Raw genomic sequence first — 18717 nt, 5'->3', positions numbered from 1 at the left:
ACCATTGCATTCCTACTTATTCAGACAATAAAATTTTCATCTCATTTTCCTTCACATTCATTTTCCTGCCTCACTTTCACTAACCTTTAAACCCAACAATAAAACCATTCAGCTCCCCTACAAAGCTTATTCATTTCATTTTCCTTTTCGCTTTTTCAAGTAAACCTTGATCCACTCCAAAAAAATTCATCCATAGTCCTTCAAATTATTGTTTTATGCTCGCTTTAGATGATGGAGGATTCGTTAAGGCCTCCCTTCTAACAAGTCTTTGCCTATCGACTTCAACATATTATCTAGGTTCAAGGCTAGAGTCCTTATTAGTACTTTGAGGCTTGTATGCATCAATGACAATTTCTCTCGCTGACAATCATGGGAATACATCAATGTCCCTTGATCGTTAGATCTTGCAAGTGGCTCAACATTAGCTCATTTATTCGCACTTTGAAAGATGTACTTAGGTACCTTGGCACTCGTTGACATTAATAACAAGTTTGCCTCACATTGGTTAATGACATTCATCAACGGTCGGTAACCCAATGACTTCTCTTCATGCTCGACAACAACACATTAATTCGCATGACTAGAATTGTACCATCGAGTTTTGTAGCAGGTGAAGACTATATCATTTCAGCATTTTGCAGCAGATACATCAGATTTAGTAGCATCAATAAAGACTCCAATTTCACCACCTCATCCACCATTTATGCAACCAAGATGCAAATGAAATTCTACATTATATTCCATGATCCAGCAACAGTTACAACTTCTCTACATATGCACTATTTTTCCACTTCCCAGGTAAGTAAAGGTATGTTATATTCTATCTTTTAATCATAGAATTCCTTGAATACTGATATTATAATTTTTGGAAAATACTTCACCATATTTCCTTTTTCAGTTGAAAAAAACTATAACACCTTTAGTTGGGGGGAAGGGACATCCATTTATTATCATATCCATATCACTTCATTCCATTTCACTTCATTTCATCATAACATACTTGTCCTAATCGATTATGATTGCATTATGGTTCAAAAGTTATGTGATTTGCAAATAATTGCCTAAATGATGAGCATATTATATGGCCAATTTAAAGATGCATTCTTAAATATGTTCAATGAATCTTGCAACAACAAAAAGAAACAAGGTATTAAAACACAAGAACCAATACCAATTAAGATTTGGTTGTTACAAAAGAACCAACCAAACATGTTGCAATTCAATGTATGACAAGGAATACTTTGCGAAAACAAATGAAATTGTCAAATGCAAAGTTTAAGGATAATTGATATAATCCAAGCTCATTCAAAAGCAAATCACGATTAAAAAATGCAGTAGATTGCATGAGGACATGCAATTCACTCAGTTGGGGTGTATGTAGAGTCTCCAAAATGTATTCAAAATATCATCCACTTTCACCTTTATTGCCACCATTTCACTCACATGTTGCAACTCCATGACCATATAACCTTTCATTAGCCTTCATTTTCATAATTATATGGGTTCCATTTGTGTTTTCCAAAAGTTAATGATTTTTAGTATTATAAGTGAATTAAATGGTTAAAACTTAGAAAAATGGTATATACTTGATAATACTTAAAAGTGGCTTGAGTTTCATGACATGTGTAGGTCATTTGGAAGCTTCCAAGGCACCCTTATGTGGCCTTCAATACTCAAACTCGAATTCCCTTCAAGATATGGAAGAAGATTTGGATAAAGGTCAAAGAGGATATGTGTCTCATCATTATCTATTTGAGTTGTAACTCTATAATATTTTCTATGGATCTAGGGAGAGAATAATGGACTTCCATGAATGAGGTAGCTTCTTATTTTTTTTTGTATAAATAGGGGAACCTCCTCCTTTCAAAGGCATGTGTAAAGTTGGGGAAATGCTCATGTTTTGAGTATAGAATTTGGATTTGGCACCATGCTCATGAGTAATGTTCACTTTGATTTGGTTATGCTTGTATTTGGAGTCTCTCAACTTTCCATCCCTCATGCTTTAGGATTGGCTATCTGTAATGCGTGAGATTTATTGTTTTTCATAGATTAAGATTTATTTCTTTTATATCTTTTCCTGTGTTAGAGGTTAAGAGTGATTGTTTTTTTCGCTTTCATATCTAGAGGTTAAAAGTGATTGTTTTATTTGCTTTCATTTCATATTATGTGTTTTTGATTATTCATTTCATAGGATCTTGATTTGATAATGCGCACATGATCCCTTAGAGTAGATTTCATTTCATGCAATTTCATTTATGAAAGAGTGGTGTGCTTTTCAAATCCTTGCAAGTGTGATAGATTAAGATTTAAATTCAACACACTATACTATAATTTCTTTTGAATTGATTGTTGAATTAGAATAGGTGAATTTGGTTTGTTGTTATTTGGTTTTGTAGTTATATTTATCTAAATTGAAAGTTAATTTCTAGCATATACAGTGCACACATGCTTCGCAAGTTTTACGAAACCCCTGGGTTGACAATTAAATGATAGGTAATTAATTTTCCTCAATAGAAATATTGGGAATTAGGCGCTTCTTTCTGCCCACTAGTGCTGGTCTACACCCTCCCTCTTTGTGCCACTCTATAAAAAAATTGGTTACAATTAATTTTCTTATTCAATATCAAGGCATAGATGGTATTAGTCACTACACCGTCTACATAATTTTGGTCATTGCACTGCTCTCTATACATGATGGCAATTGAATTTTGATTTGTACAAGCCCATTTCAACATTACACTAAACATTGGGCCTAATATCATTATTCCTGTATCAATTCACTGCCTTGAAGTGCATGCATGCTCTCTTTTTTCTAGCCTAACGTAGCTCTATTACACCTTTAGCTTGTCATTCCAGACACCCCTCCTTATTGTATGTCCTTACTTCCCTTTGGCTTAGATAAGATCTCCCCTGTGCACTCCCATTGCTCCTTTTATTATTCATTGTCATCCCATCTTTACCATCATGCCTCACCAATGCATGAGAAGTAGGGGTGATTCCTCTAATAGTGGTGAAGGGAGCTCGTGATATCACTTCCGTGCTCAATCTATGACGTAGACATATGATGACCATACTCTAAGAATATCTAGCATGAAGTGAACCAAGTTGATGTTGAGGGAATGCTAGACATAAATTAGCACACTAGTGAGGAAAATTTTTCCTCAGTAGCTAAGTGGGTTTTGGATTTGGGCCACACTTGAGAAAGACAAAATGAATACTTATGTACTATATAATGATATTGGAATATCAAAACTCTCATTTTAAAGGCTCTAGAACACAAAGAGGAAAATAAACTATCTCTTCAACTTAGTGTCATTCAAGTGGAAAATAGGGAGATGTCTCTTGAACAAAGAGACATGGTTCTCTAGCTTGCACGAATTGGGGTCATCCTCTTCACTGGCACAACAGAGGCTCCAATTGATGTTTCAACTTCCTCTTAACTTGTTCCATGCCATATATTTTTGTTTATTACAACTTCTTTACTTGGATTTATCCATACAATTATCTTGGAATTTGAGTAGCACAACTGCCATTTTGAAGTATATAGGCTTAAGCATTGGCATGATAATATTGATAGATATGCTGAGATATGGTATAGTCATAGTTTTTTTGCTTCATGTCAAATTTTGGACTGAAGAACTATTGTTTCATTGTTGGTTTGGTTTCCCCAGCGGCATACCACTACATGAACCTCTGTTATGTATATGTTATCTCTTGATTGATCAATAGAACACTAAGCTTAAAAAAAAAAATCCACTCAATTTATAAATAAACGATAGTCATTATTATTATTTAAAAATTTGATTGAATTTTAAATTAATAAAGAAAATACTAAAATAATATTTTATCAATGGTTATTTCTTATATCTCTCATATTCGAAATAATGTCAAATATAAATTGATTTCATAAAATTTTATCTAACTAAAAGTCCTGACACCGCATCTCTAAGTATTATTATACTTAGTCTAGATTATTTATGTATAGATACAAATCATTATGTTTCCACCAAATCAATGCCCCATAGTTATCCACACTAGCATAATAATGTGGCATGTAACATCTTCTAAGTTCGAGGTAATGTACTTTATAGTTGGGTCAAAGCACATAGCCCTTCTAGGGTTGTGCTTGTGAAGATTCTAAAATATTTGTTGCATTGAATTCCAATTACATGCTCTAGATCCAATTTATGTATGTATAGCTTTGTAGTTTGGATGTGCATAACTAAATAGCTCTACATGTGTGGTATTCATCACTTGGTGCCCACACCTACAAACAAGGATTCCCATCAACATTTTGTGGCTTTACTAGCTCAACCAAACCAATATAGAAATCCCTATCAACTTATCTCCTCCCCACCATGTGGTGCATCACATTCCTTATTGACCACAAAGGGACTCAAATTCTAAAGGCACACACACACCTTTTCTAATGATAATGATGTCTTCATTGAAGAGAGCCATTTATTGCATCAAATTGTTTTAAAGAAACGGGCGGTTTGAACATCACTCTCCTTTTATGACAATGTTAATGGTATTAGTGGGTAATAAAGAGGAAGCCTTGAGGAGAAACGTAGACTTGAGATATGACTTTATGGGTAACATAGCCACTCAACATTATAATGGGAAGGAGTAAGACTAATTTAGTTGATTTTCCGCTAATCTAGGAGGATCTACACGTTTAACAAATTAAGGTCCCAACCTTTGCTAAAAATTGTCCACCTAATGAAGAACTCATAGAGAGATTTTTTATGAATTTGAATGGGGTCAAACAATTTTTGTATGCAAAAGATATGGCTTGTTGAAGTTTCGGGAAAACAACAAAAATAAAATAAAATGGTTAATACATATGCTCTTATATTTTTTATTTTTAATGTAACAACATACTAATGTGAGTGTAAGAGATATGTAGCATTATGGTTTCCTAGTCTAAGGGAAAAGTTGAGATCTTTATGCATACAATTGAGATTTTTTCAACCATATAACTGTGTGTAGATCCTAATTTATTGGATGTAGAGAGCTGTTCTCTCCTTATACTGTTGAGATACAATTTCCAGCATGAAGAGTTATTAAAGTTTGTATAGAAAATTTCACTCATTTCAAAGAAAGAATATTTATAAACTCTTTTTAAGAGAATAAGAAAGTATGGTTTGCTTTTGAATTGTTGTCCCTTTTCTTTCTAAAAACAAGGAGAACATTGTATTGAAGCATTGTATTGAGAGACCTATCCCTTTATTCGAAGAAATGTGTAACCTACTTATTGGGAGAATGAGCCACTTATTGTGAGAAGCTTTTTCCCTTTATAAAGGAGAGATTCACCATCCATTTATGTTACAATTGTAGAAAGGAAGGGATTCTTTTGACTTGTGCCTTAGTCAAGAAGCAAATTCAAATTCAATCTCATAAGAATTCATGCTAGATTTCAGTTAACATGTGTGATGTGGCCTATCACTAGTTATTTGTCAGTGAATTCGAGTTAGATGGCTTTCAATGAATTGTGGATTAGTTGATGGCTAAAATTAGCTGAATAGTTGAGTTATCTCTAGTTTCAATCAACTAATTGATCTCTAGTTCTAGAATAGAGACAAATTTGAGTTTAGTTGGGTAGTTGACTTTCAATTAACTCAACTCACTCTAAGTTAACTAGTTTTGGCTGCTAAAATTAGCCCTAATAGGTCATGCAATTTGAATTTCCTATTGAGATTATATGAAGGAACAATTCTAATTCATTATTGTACAATAGGTTTTGTGAACAAGATTGAGAATTGAGTATGTGAATTTCTCTTGGAAATTTTGTTAGGAAATAGGAGAAATTCCTATTTTTTAGGGACTGAATTGTGTAAGGAAATAGGGGCTTCCTTACAGGTTTATTTGGCTAAGTGTTGAGCGGTTCTTGTGAGGAGTTGATTAGTATTGATGGGCTTCAGGCTTGAAGAAAATTATTTATAATATATCAAATTGCTAAGTTGATAATACAAGCAAGAGGGGTTTTTCCTAGTTGGCTTCCCTAGATAAATTTCCATGCGTGATTATATTTCTATTCATTGTTTTATTTCTATAGAATTTTGGCAGAGAAATCTTGTGTGTTTTGCAGATCAATTTTCTCTCATTAGCAGTTGCAAGATTTCAAGGATTTTCTACATGGTATCATATCAGAAAATAGGATAGAGACCTTGTTCCTTGATTACATTCATAGTGAGTTGAAGAGGAGATCAATTGGTGCAGGAATTATACAAGTGCAGGAATAATGTTAGTCTATGGTTTGAGGACAAAGAATACCTGGAAGGAACTTTGAATTTCTATGAATGGAATGATAGGATGGAGGTTGTGTTAGATGATAATGGAGTTTTGGAATACATCAATAATGATATTCCTAAACCTCCTCCATCATATGCTCAACAACTAGCTCAATGGAGGAAGGATACTGCCAAATCTAGGAGGATGATCCTAGAAGGAGTTAGAGACCACATTGCTTCAATTCATGGGAATGAGACATAAAACCAAATGTGGAAGGCTCTTACTAATCTTTTCAAAAACAATAGTGATGATAAAAAACTTTCTTTGAAGATCAGATTGAGGAGAATTCTACTGGGCAAGGATGAGCCCATTGTTACATATCTATGTAGGTTAGCTCAAGTGAGCGATAAACTTGGAGGTGTTGGTGAGATAGTTCCATCATGAGAGATGGTGAGCCTTTCTCTTCTTGGGCTTCAAAAATCATGGCATAGTTTCCAAGATGTTGTGAAAGGCAGAGACAAGATCCCTGATTAGGAGAGACTGTGGTCAGATCTTGTGCAGGAAGAGATAAGGAGGAACACAAGAGATGGACTCTTAGCTAGAGCTAATGAAGAGGAGAAACTTGCTTAAGCTAGCAAAAGGAAGAAAGCCACGGGAAAGAAGGGCCAAGTCAAGCCTAAATCTAGTCAGAATGGAGGTAAGAAAAAGAAGGATCTTAACAAAATTAAGTGTGTTCATTGCCATGAATTTGGCCATTATGCTACAAAATTTCCAAACAAGAAATCCAACAAGCATGTTGCAACAATAATAGGAGGAGAAGCGCTCTCTTCAAAATTCAAATTGGATTTCTCTCTAATAGCTTGCATGGAAAGCTCAGATCGAGGTAGTGTGTGGTATATTGTGTTAGGTAAACTTGACTCGGGATAGATTTAAAGTTGACCAGTTAAACAGTGATGGTTTTGGGGCACATGGTATTGTGCACCCACAATATTTTTCCCGTGGTATTATATGTAATGGATCTTATAAAAGGCTGGAAGGACTTCATTATAAAGTAAGGCCTAGAGGTGAGCGGTGAAGGCTCACTTGGTCGGATTGGCCAGGATTTTTGGCCAATGCTAATGAGATATCATTAGGTTGGGTTTTTCACTGGATTTGGGGTTTTCCCAGATAAACATGTGTGTTTATGTGTTTATGGTTGTTGCTGGTTAATTTTATATTTGTTCCTCTGAGTAATTCTCTGTAATTAATTTGTGTTCTCGAGTAAATTACTTAACAATTGGTATCAGAGCCGAAGGTCTATTTGGCTGATAAACTCGCAGGAAAGAAGGGTTCCTCGTTCGAGTGGGAGCAATGGTGGAAGATGGTAAGTTTAGGGTCGAGAAATTTAATGGCAAAAACTTCTCACTGTGGAAGATGCAGATGGAATATTATCTGTATCAGAAAGATCTATACTTACCATTGGGTGGAAAAGCAAAGATGCCGATGGGTATGAAAGATGAAGAATGGAACCTTCTCGATAGAAAGGCACTCAGAATAGTACGGTTGTGCCTTGCAGCGCCAGTCGCATTCAACATTTTGAAGGAAACAACGACAGAGGGTTTGATTAAGGCATTGGAGAAACTATATGAAAAACCCTCAGCCTCAAACAAGTTATTTCTTATGAAACGGTTATGTAATATGAAGATGTCGGAAGGTGGATTTGTTGCAGATCATTTAAATGATTTTAATACTGTTACAAGTCAGTTATGTTCTATAGGGGTAAAATTTGATGATGAAGTTAGAGCTCTGTTCTTCTTTTGCTCATTGCCAGAAAGTTGGAATGGTTTAGTAATGGCCATTAGTAACTCTGTGTCTCGATCTAGTACTTTAAAGTTTGATGATGTTGTCGGTGCTATCCTTAGCGAAATGCGACGGAAAAGCTCCAGTGAGACATCGGGAAATGCTTTGAGTGTAGAGTCTAGGGGAAGAAAAATGGAAAGAGGAAAGAGCTCAGGATATCGCAATAAATCAAGGAAAGGCAGATCCAAGTCCAGATCGGGGATAGTGTGCTGGAAATGTGGAAAGAAAGGACACCTAAAGAAAGACTATAGATCTCAGAAGGGAAACGAAGGAGATTCATAGCAAGAAAACAATCATGAAGCAAATGTGATAGGTGAGGTGTTACAAGATGCTTTGATTCTTTCTTTCGAAAATATTACTAATTTGTGGGTGGTAGATTCAAGGGCCTCATTCCATGCCACACCTGATAAGAAATACTTTCATGACTATGTTCAAGGAGATTTTGGACAAGTTCGTTTGGGTGATGATAAACCCTGTAAAATTGTTGGAATGGGTAAGGTTCTTGTAAAACAGCAGAATGGAAACCAATGGCTACTAAAGGAGGTAAGGCATGTTCCAGATCTAAAGAAAAATCTGATTTCAACAAGGTAGTTAGGCGGTGAAGGTTGTGTGACAACTTTCATAGATAAAGCTTGGAAGGTCACCAAAGGAGCACTAGTAATAGCAAAAGGTGAAAAGGTTGGTAGATTGTATTTATGCAATGGTATTTCTAACTCTGTTAATGCTTTAACTTCCAAAGGAGCAGATGCAACATTATGGCATCATAGGCTCGGACACATGAGTGAAAAGGGGATGAAGATTCTTCACTCAATGAATTTGTTGCCGGGTTTGAAGAATGTTGATTTGGAATTCTGTGAGAATTGCATTTATGGAAAACAGAAGAGAGTCAGATTTCTCAGAGTTGATTTATGGGACCTGCTCAGGTATCATCTCTCGGTGGCTCTCGTTATTATATTACTTTTATTGATGATGCAACTAGAAAAACTTGGATTTATTGTATGAAGAATAAATCTGATGTATTTGATACTTTCAAGAAATGGAAAGCTTTGGTTGAGATTGAGACAAGAAAGAAGTTGAAGTGTCTTAGATCAGACAATGGAGGTGAATATTGCAACAAAGAGTTTGATAGGTACTGTTCAGAGCATGGAATTTGCAGAGAGAAGACAGTTCCAAGAACACCACAAGAAAATGGTGTGCCAGAAAGGATGAACAGAACAATCATGGAGCGTGCAAGGTGCATGAGATTGCATGTACGATTGCCTTTACAGTTTTGGGCAGATGCTGTAGATACTGTTGTTTATCTAATAAATAGAGGGCCTTCAAGTTCCTTGGATGGTGGTGTTCTGGAGGAAGCATGGATAGGTAAAAAGGTAAACTACTCTTTTTTAAAGTCTTTTGGTTGTGAGGCCCTTGTCCATATTGATAAAGAAAATAGAACAAAGCTTGAGGCAAAGTCAAAGAAATGTACCTTTATTGGATATGGTGTTAATGATTTTGGTTATTGCTTATATGATTACGAAAATCACAAAATCATTAGGAACAGAGATCTAATATTCAATGAAAAGGTCTTGTATAAGAGTCAGTTGCAGCAAAAGAAACAGGAAAAAGAAAACAAGGAATACGCAGTTCTTGATGAAATTACTGAAAAAGTAAAGGTGCCTGAAAATAATAATAATCAACAACCACAACAACAACAACCACCACAACAGCAACAGGCACCCCAAACACCTGAAAGTGGTGTTAGAAGATCTACCAGGATAAGTAGACCCCCTGAACAATACTCTCCTTCATTATATTATTTATTGTTGACTGATTCCGGTGAACCCTAATGTTATGAAGAAGCAATGCAGGTTGAAAGCAGGAAGAAGTGGGAGGTAGCCATGGAAGAAGAGATGGACTCCTTAATGCATAACCAGACTTGGGACTTAGTCAGGTTGCCTGTAGGTAAAACTACATTGCATAATAAATGGGTTTACAGGTTGAAGGAAGAAGATGGAGGAAAACAGAGGTACAAAGCTAGACTTGTGGTGAAGGGGTTTGCACAAAAGAAAGGTATTGATTTTGATGAAATATTTTCTCCTGTTGTTAAAATGACTTCAATCAGAACTATTTTAAGTCTAGTGGTAGTTGAAGATTTGCATCTTGAGCAGTTAGATGTAAAGACAACCATTCTCCATGGGGATTTGGAGGAAGAGATATATATGCAGCAGGCACAAGGATATGAAGTGAAAGGGAAAGAGAAACTAGTGTGTAGGTTGAAGAAGAGCTTGTATGGCTTAAAATAGGCTCCAAGGCAATGGTATCTAAAATTTGACAAGTTTATGTCTGAACAAGGTTATACTAGATGTCACTCTGATCATTGTGTTTATCTGAAAAAGAAAAATGATGGAAGCTATATTATATTGTTATTGTATGTAGATGACATGCTTGTTGCAGGATCTAACATGCAGGAAATAAATGTGCTCAAAAGAAAATTGGCAAATTCATTTGCAATGAAGGATTTGGGAGATGCAAAACAAATCCTTGGTATGAGAATAACTAGAGACAAGAAAAATCGCAAATTAACATTGTCTCAGAATGAGTACATACAAAAGGTGTTGAAAAGATTTAACATGCACAATGCAAAACCAGTTAGTACACCTTTTTATAGCCATTTCAAAATTAGTAAGGAAATGTGCCTAAAGACCCAAGAAGACATGGATTATATGTCTAAAGTTCCATATGCATCAACAGTTGGAAGCTTAATGTATGCAATGGTCTGCACAAGGCCTGATATTGCACATGCAGTGGGAGTTGTAAGCAGGTACATGAACAATCCAGGAAAGGAACACTTGATGGCAGTGAAATGGATTCTCAGATATTTGAAAGGTACCACAAATCAAGCATTATGCTTTGGTGGTTCAAACATTTCCCTACAGGGATATGTTGATGCAGAGATGGCAGGTGACAGAGATAACAGGAGGAGCACTACAAGATATGTATTTACTGTTGGTGGAACAACTGTCAGATGGGTTTCAAAAATCCAAAGTGTTGTTGCACTTTCAACAACAAAAGTAGAGTATGTTGCTGCTACACTTAACAAAATTAAGTGTGCTCATTACCATGAATTTGGTCATTATGCTACAAAATTTCCAAACAAGAGATCCAACAAGCATGTTACAAGAATAATAGGAGGAGAAGCGATCTCTTCACAATTCGAATTGGATTTCTCTCTAATAGCTTGCATGGAAAGCTCAGTTCGAGGTAGTGTGTGGTATATTGACTCAGGGGCTTCATTCCACATGACAGGGAATAAAGAGCTATTCAACAACTTGGAGGAAAAAGACATGAAATTACATATCGAGCTTGGAGATGATGGAAGATATATGACCAAAGGAGTTGGGAAAATAAACTTTAAGAGGGATTCTGGTTCCATCCTCAATCTCAAGAATGTGATGTATGTCCCATGATTGAAGAAAAACCTTGTCTCAGTAGTAGTCCTTAAAGACAAAGGGTATGGTTTAATATTCAGTAAGTTCAGGTAAGGAAAATTTGTGTCAAGATCAAAAACCTCTACAAGTTATGTTAGCACTCCATAGTTTTCTCTAGCCTGAAAAGAGAAAGCTCAGAGGTAACCACAAACCTCTTTTGGTTGAATGACTGGTCTTATTCAACCTGAGAGGGCTCCCTCACTCAAAAATGTATATTTTGAAGACTTTAAAGCACAATTCATATAGAGACTAGGTCTGGAAAAGGGAATTTGAATGTATTGGGTTGAAGTGCCAATGGTATACTAGGTGATAACACGTGATCAATTGTCCTTTTATTCATTTACTTATGCAAGTAAAATTGACATCTTCTACAAGAGCTTTTACGCATGAATTTGGACACAATGATAGGTTGTAGTATAGAGGAGAAAAACTGAAAAAACAAATTATTTCTCTGCAATAAAAAAATGTTGTTTATACATGAGAAATAAAGGTTAGACAAAAGAGATAACATGCATGAGTATATGGCATTTCATTTGCAATTGAAACATGAAAACAGTTGAATAGAGCAACTTTACTGAATTCCAAATCAACTTGCTCGTAATACTCATAAACATAGAGGGATATTAGAATATATGAGAAATAAACACAAAAAATCCAAACATCATACCATGAGAATCCTTATAAAGTGTATTGGTAACCCTCAAGTCACAAGTACTCTATGATGAATTGATCAGAAGCAAAAAAATATGAAAACAATAGCATACAATGTTATGCCAACACCAGCATGTTCTGTATTCATTCATCAAATATATAATCAATACATAGGATGCAATTATGTCTAAGTTCCCTACATCTTCAATCCAACAAAGGATCGGTCAAAAAACTGAAACAAAAATAGAAAACTGTTATTTTTTCTAAATGCCTTTCCTCAAGACATAAAACATAAAGTATATTTTGTCCTCATTTTCTTTTATACAAAGTAAATCAACATGTCCTTGAACTGATCATCATGACTTAAAATAGAAAAAACACAAAATTGATTTTTTGACTGTTCAAAAATCCTACGTAGCACTCAAAATTTCATCCTTCTAGAAATGGCATGTGGCGAGCTACTAAGGAGATGAGCTAGAAACCACACGTACCCCACTTCAGCCCCTTGAAAACCTGACAGATGGCGAGCCTCCAGCATGTGTGTGATGGTATAGGCACCACTTGTGTAGCGGTTGCACAATGAATTTTCTTCAACTGTTCACTGAGTGCCTTCCATTCCTCCTAAATTGCCATCATGATACTATATGCCACTCAAAACATGAAATTCATAATATTAAAACATCAGAAATTAAACATAAAACTTGGAACCATGAAATGAGGCTTGATGACCTCCTCGATCACCTCCTCTTTCTCTTGCGTGAGACCTTGCTGTTGGAAGCCTTGGTGCTGGAAGTCTGAGAAGTGAAGCCATGTTGTTCAATAGGTGCTGACATGGTGGGCTTGACTTTAGTCATGAGTTTGGAATCCACTTTAGGCAACCTTTCAAGAGGAGGTATCACAGCTGCTCCTTCATATCTCTTTATCTTTTTTTTTTTTTTAACAACATCGGTTACTTTCATATTATAAAACCCATAATCAGAATTCTAGTACATAGGTATCGGAGACTAGAGTGAAGAGGATCAAAACTGGGTGCGCAGACCCATATTCCTCAACTCTGCCTCTATGATGACTGTAATTAAAGAGAGAGTGGCTATATTGCCTTACAAAAGTGCCTCCTAACCAACAGAATTTGCAAACCATGGAAAATTTTTAAGGTAGTTTTTGTGTGACCGAATCATCCGGCATGGGATCCCTCCTTGCACTGGCCTTGGTAGAAGCTTCAGCCTGATAGCTCTGAGTGAGTGCTTTGATCTGTTCGATGGCTTCTTCCAAGTGGCTGCACCTTCCTTTGAGATTTTCAATCTCTTCCTTCTGTTTCTCCAATTTCTTCCTCTTAGATCTACGGTCAGCTTCGAAGTCATCCTTCAGATCATTAAACTGCTTCACAAAACTGTTGATCATTATGGTATGGGTTCTGCACATGGTGCAATCTCTACTGAAGAGTCTGTCGATTGGCATGTTGGCTGGATCCTGGGCGATTATCTGGTCCTGGTTCTCCATGGAGCTGGATTTAATAAGAGGGACTGAGGAATGATGGTAGTGGAGGAGAGCGGGGAGAAGGGGAGGAACGAAAGGAGGGGCAGAATTCCAAAGAGAGAGGATCAGGGAAGGAAAGAGCGCAGTGCACTGGTGGGTAAGAAGAATACACTGGCCTCTGCAATGAAAACAGAACAATAAGTCAGCTTTGATTAAAAAAACCGAGAGGAAACCAACGTTTACCAGAAGCGAGGGGCGAAGCTCGTGATCCTGGTGAGAGTTTGAGCCCACTAACTGATGCCTGCGCTTGGTGAGTTCACAACGCAACTGTCTTGAATAACTTCGAGCTGTAAATATTCTGAGGTTCACACTGTCATTTATAGAAGCGGAGGTGACCTGCTGGTTCTTGATTCGAGTAGGAGAAGATCTGTTCTTGGAAGAGGAGAGATCCTTTGAGGTGATTTTAGGACGCTCAAGGTGCCTGCCGCCGGTATGGGCTCGATCACGCCTTCTGGAAATGGCTGCGGTGGTCAGGGAGAGAATCCGGAGCCTACCTGAATTCATCGGGCCCTGAGGGCGATCTGCTGTCCTGTGATACCTGGTTGGGCAGTCGAGGAGGATTAGAGATGATGAGGGGGAGTTGTTGAAGTGCCACATACATTGGTACTTTTGCCTGAGGTGACCGATGACCTGGGAAGAGGGGATGGGGGCCTGTCTATGGAATATCCTGTTCATAAATCTCATCATTTTCCCTTACCTGTCCCGTGGGTCTTCCTGCAGCGTTATTTGCTTGCTCATCCGCTTCCACATTGTTGCCTCTTAAGATGTGCTTGAATGTCACTTTGCTGAAGCACCTGATTTGTTCCATGATCCTGCCTTTGATTCTATTTAGGGCTATTTGTTTAAAGTCTTTCCCTGAGTTCATGGCTGCTATAATGATGGCAGAGTCGCCCATAACAAGGAGATTTTGGATGCCGAGATTCTTGGCGATAGAGGTCCCCTTAAGGAGGCTGTATGCCTCAGCCTTGTTATTTGACATGGTGCCTAATCCCCACTCATATGTGACTATAGTTTTCCCCTGAGGATCTCTGATAGTTCCCCCAGCTCCAGCTCTGCCTGGATTATTTTTTGAAGCCCCATCAAAATGGAGTGTGTGCCTCTTTTGTTTTTGGATCCAATTGTTGACTTCATCCCTGGTCCCTCTCAATTTCCAGTCCGAGTGTCCTAATCCTGTGATTGCATTATTTTTTGCTCTTGTTTCATAATTGAATCTCCGCATCCACTCCTTTACCCTGTCATCTGTCAATTCCAAGTCTGCCTGGGAGATTCCATTTGCTTCCACGGTTTCTGTTATGAGAGCAGTTGTTTTGGCCAGAATGCTAGAGATACTAGGTTTCTTGTTGTTGAATATGCATTTGTTCCTGGCTATCCATATCTGCCAGCAGAGGTTTGAGGGGATGGTGCTCCACATCCTTTTTGCTAGATTCATGTTTTTATTGGCGTAAGGGAAACTTTTCCCCCAACCTTTCTGAAGGAGAGAGATCTGATTGGGGAGATCTCCAATATTTAAAGGGCTGGTTATCAGTTTCCAACAAGACCTAGCTACAGGACAATCAATGAAAAGGTGGTTACTACTTTCCTCTGCCTCTCTGCACATGCAGCAAATTGAGGGGCCTTGAATACCCTTCTTCCTGAGGTTTTCTGCTGTTAGGATTTTACCATGTAGCAGGGTCCAGTTGAAGAGTTTTATCTTTGGCAGGCTTTCATTTTTCCATGCTGCTTTATAGAGATGCCAGTTATTGGTTGCTGAAGAGTTTTGGAGTGCTTTGTAGCCTTCTTTCACCGTGTAGCTGCCACCATTGGGATCCCAAACAAATTTGTCATCTGACATTCTGTTTGTTGGGGCTGAGCCTATGAGTGAGAGCTTTAGGTCACCCCAGAGGTTCTTGATGCCATTGGGGAGGGACAGTGGTCTCCAGCCAATCCAGCAATTTTGATCCCAAAGGGAGATGTCGAAGAGGGTTTTAAGGTTTGCCTCTGACATCCACTGTTGAAGGGGCCTGTATTTAGAGGACATTCCCCTGGCTTCCGTGCCCATTATTCTATCCTCCCATATGCTGATGTGTCTTCCGTTGCCTGGAGCTTTAGATATACTAGATTTGTAAAAGGGAAGAGTTTTTTTGATCAACTTCCAAACAGGTGTGCATTGCCTATCAGTGATAGGTTCTGTGAGGATATTGCTGTTGATTCCGTTCAGATATTTCCTCTTGATGACCTCTGTCCACCAGGACCCTTTCTCATTGAGGATTCTCCACGTTAACTTGAAGCCCATAGCCATATTTGCAAGTCTTGGAATTCTAATTCCGAGCCCTCCTTTTTCAAGGGGAAGAATGACCTTTTCCCATTTTACCAGGCTGAACTTTTTTGTATCTTGCTTTCCCCCCTTCCACAGGAAACTTCTGATAATCAGCTCCATGTGCTTGTGGATGCTAGCTGGAGCGAGAGTAGTGGCAAACTGATAGATAGGAAGAGCTGATAGAATGGCCTTTATAAGAACTGTTCTGCCCGCCAAGTTGAGCCAGTACACCCCCCAGCTCTGCAGTTTCCCTCTCAATTTCTCTATTAACTTTACCCAAACCTCGGCTTTGATTGATTCTTTAGCTAAGGGCAGCCCTAAGTACATAAAATGGGACCAATTCGATTGGGCTGGGATTTCCATGATTAATTTAAGGTTGTTATGAAAAAACGAGGTATTCTTGTCTCCTGAATTGAGCCAAAGGCATCTTGATTTTTGCCTTTGCTCATCCTCTTCCTTTCGATTCTGATTGTATAGCGCCTTATACAGCTCACTTTCTTTCCTTTGGTCTTCTTCTGTGTCTTGGCCAGCTTCCTTTTCCTGATTCCATTGCGCTATTCTCATTTGCAGATCGATTTTTTCCTTCCTTTCCTCTAAAGCGTGTTTCCTTGCCCATTGCTTGATAGTTATCCGGAGGAGCTTGAGCTTTGATTCCCAAATGAAATGGGGGGAGCCTGTTATTTCATTTGCCCAGGTATCTCTTATCAAATTTCTGAAGTCCTCGCTGCTGTCCCAAGCTCTGTTGTATTTGAAGGGCAGCGGACCCATATCTTCCCCTTTGTCTAAATGCAACGCCACAGGTTTGTGGTCTGATATAAAGCCCTGGATAATTGTGCTCTGAATCCTTGTGAAGTTGGCCACGATTCTCTCCTGTACCAGAATACGATCCAGTCTCTCTTTGATGTTGTTTTTGCCTGTTCTTTTATTTGACCAAGTGAAGCGCCCATTCTGAGGTGGAATATCAACTAGACTGTGTGTTTGAATGATTTCTTCCAGTGTATCTCTTGAAGGATCAGCCAAGAAGTTCCCTCCTACTTTCTCATCCGCATTCCTTATTAAATTCAGATCTCCTCCTAGGAAAATGTTTCTTCCATGGGCAGTCATAAGATCTGTTGAAAGAGAATCCCAGCAAGAGGCTTTATCTCTGAAGTGGGGGGGAGCATAAACATTATAGATTGTGTATTCTTCCATCTTGGTTGTGTTTTGCATATCTAGCCTAATCCACCATCTGTTCTGTCTGTTATCTTTGAGTTTCCATTTGTTTTTATTCCAAATTGTCCCTATGCCTCCTGAGGCTCCGTTTGCACTCATGGCAATTCCTTCATAATTTCTGCTTCTTTTCAAGCTGTTTTGGAATTCCTGTTCGGTGATTTTGGTCTCCTGGAGTAGGAGGAAGTCTGGATGTTCAGTTTTAATGAGATCTCGGACTGCATTGGTTTTTAGGGAGGAGCCCATCCCCCTACAGTTCCAAGAGACCAAAATCATCATTTGCTTGATTTGTTGTGGGTCCCGCTTTTCTCCTTCATCTTCTCTCCACTTCCTTTGGTCTTGTCTAGATATGTATCCATTGGCTGTTGGGTCCCTGTGGCCATTTCTTTTGCGGCATTCTCATCTCTTATCTCTTTGTTTGATTTCCTTCCCACTTTTCTTGGGGGGTCCGTGGCGGTGTTGTTTTCCTTTGTTTTGTTTCTTGTTAGAATTCTTTCCACTGTTGGAGGGGGGGAGGCCTGGAGGGGAGAGGAGGGGGTTGCCCCGGGGCCCTTTGGGGAAGGAGGAGGGGATGGGGGTTCCTCTGCTGCCAATGATTCAAAAGGATTGGAGGAAGAAGGGAAGGAAGGGCCAGATCCTGAGGGTTGAGAAGGGAGGATTGGGGTTTCAGAGGAGGGCTTTGATGAAACTGGAGGGGGGTTTGTTTTTTTCTTCTTAACTATTTCCCAAGCTTCTTCCGGAGCTTCAACATTGCTATTGTCTATTGATTTGGATTTGCTACACCTATTAGCAAAATGCCCATATTCATGACATACCTTGCACTTGAAAGGCAGCTGCTCGTAGTCCACCTGCTGGATGTGCGTCCACTGATCCACTTTGAGTTTGATTGCCTCCGGTAATCCTTTTCCCAGGTCCACTTCAACGCATATCCGAGCACATGCATGCATATTCTCCTTTGGCTCCGATCTGTCGATATATTTCCCTACAGCGTTCCCGATGGCTTTCACTGATTCATCTCCCCAACAGTGGAGAGGCAGGTGAGGAAGGCGGACCCAGACAGGGACGGCGTTGGGAACATCCATTTCAGGATCAAAGTCGGGGGTCCATCGGTTGAGGTAAAGGCCTCTTGTGTCCATGAAGTAAGGACCATTTCTGAAAATGAGGTTGCGATCTTCCACTGATTCAAAGAGGAAGGTGAAGAACCCCCTTCCACAAAACCTTATTGCAATCTTGCCTTGGACCATTGCGTTCCAGTTCCTTTCAACCCAACGTTGGACCGAGCGGGGAGAAGGCCATAGACCCGTGAACTGGCCAACCAAGCCACGTTCAGCAAGGGCCACAGCAGCTCTCCTTGGAAGGGTGGGAGGTAGCGAAACTTCCGGGATTTCATCAAGTTTTTTGATAAACTTTGAGGCTGATGGGCGGATTCTTTCCGTGTTGTTGTCTGGAATGAGGGATGCAAAGGCTTTTTCCAGTTCAGCC

This window comes from Pinus tabuliformis, chromosome 3_2 (assembly GCF_031772625.1).
Source record: "Pinus tabuliformis cultivar Carrire ecotype Pingquan chromosome 3_2, CPIR1, whole genome shotgun sequence".
In the NCBI taxonomy this organism is placed as follows: Eukaryota; Viridiplantae; Streptophyta; class Pinopsida; order Pinales; family Pinaceae; genus Pinus; species Pinus tabuliformis.
The sequence above is the reverse complement of the archived record's forward strand: the minus strand, read 5'-3'. Positions refer to the sequence as shown.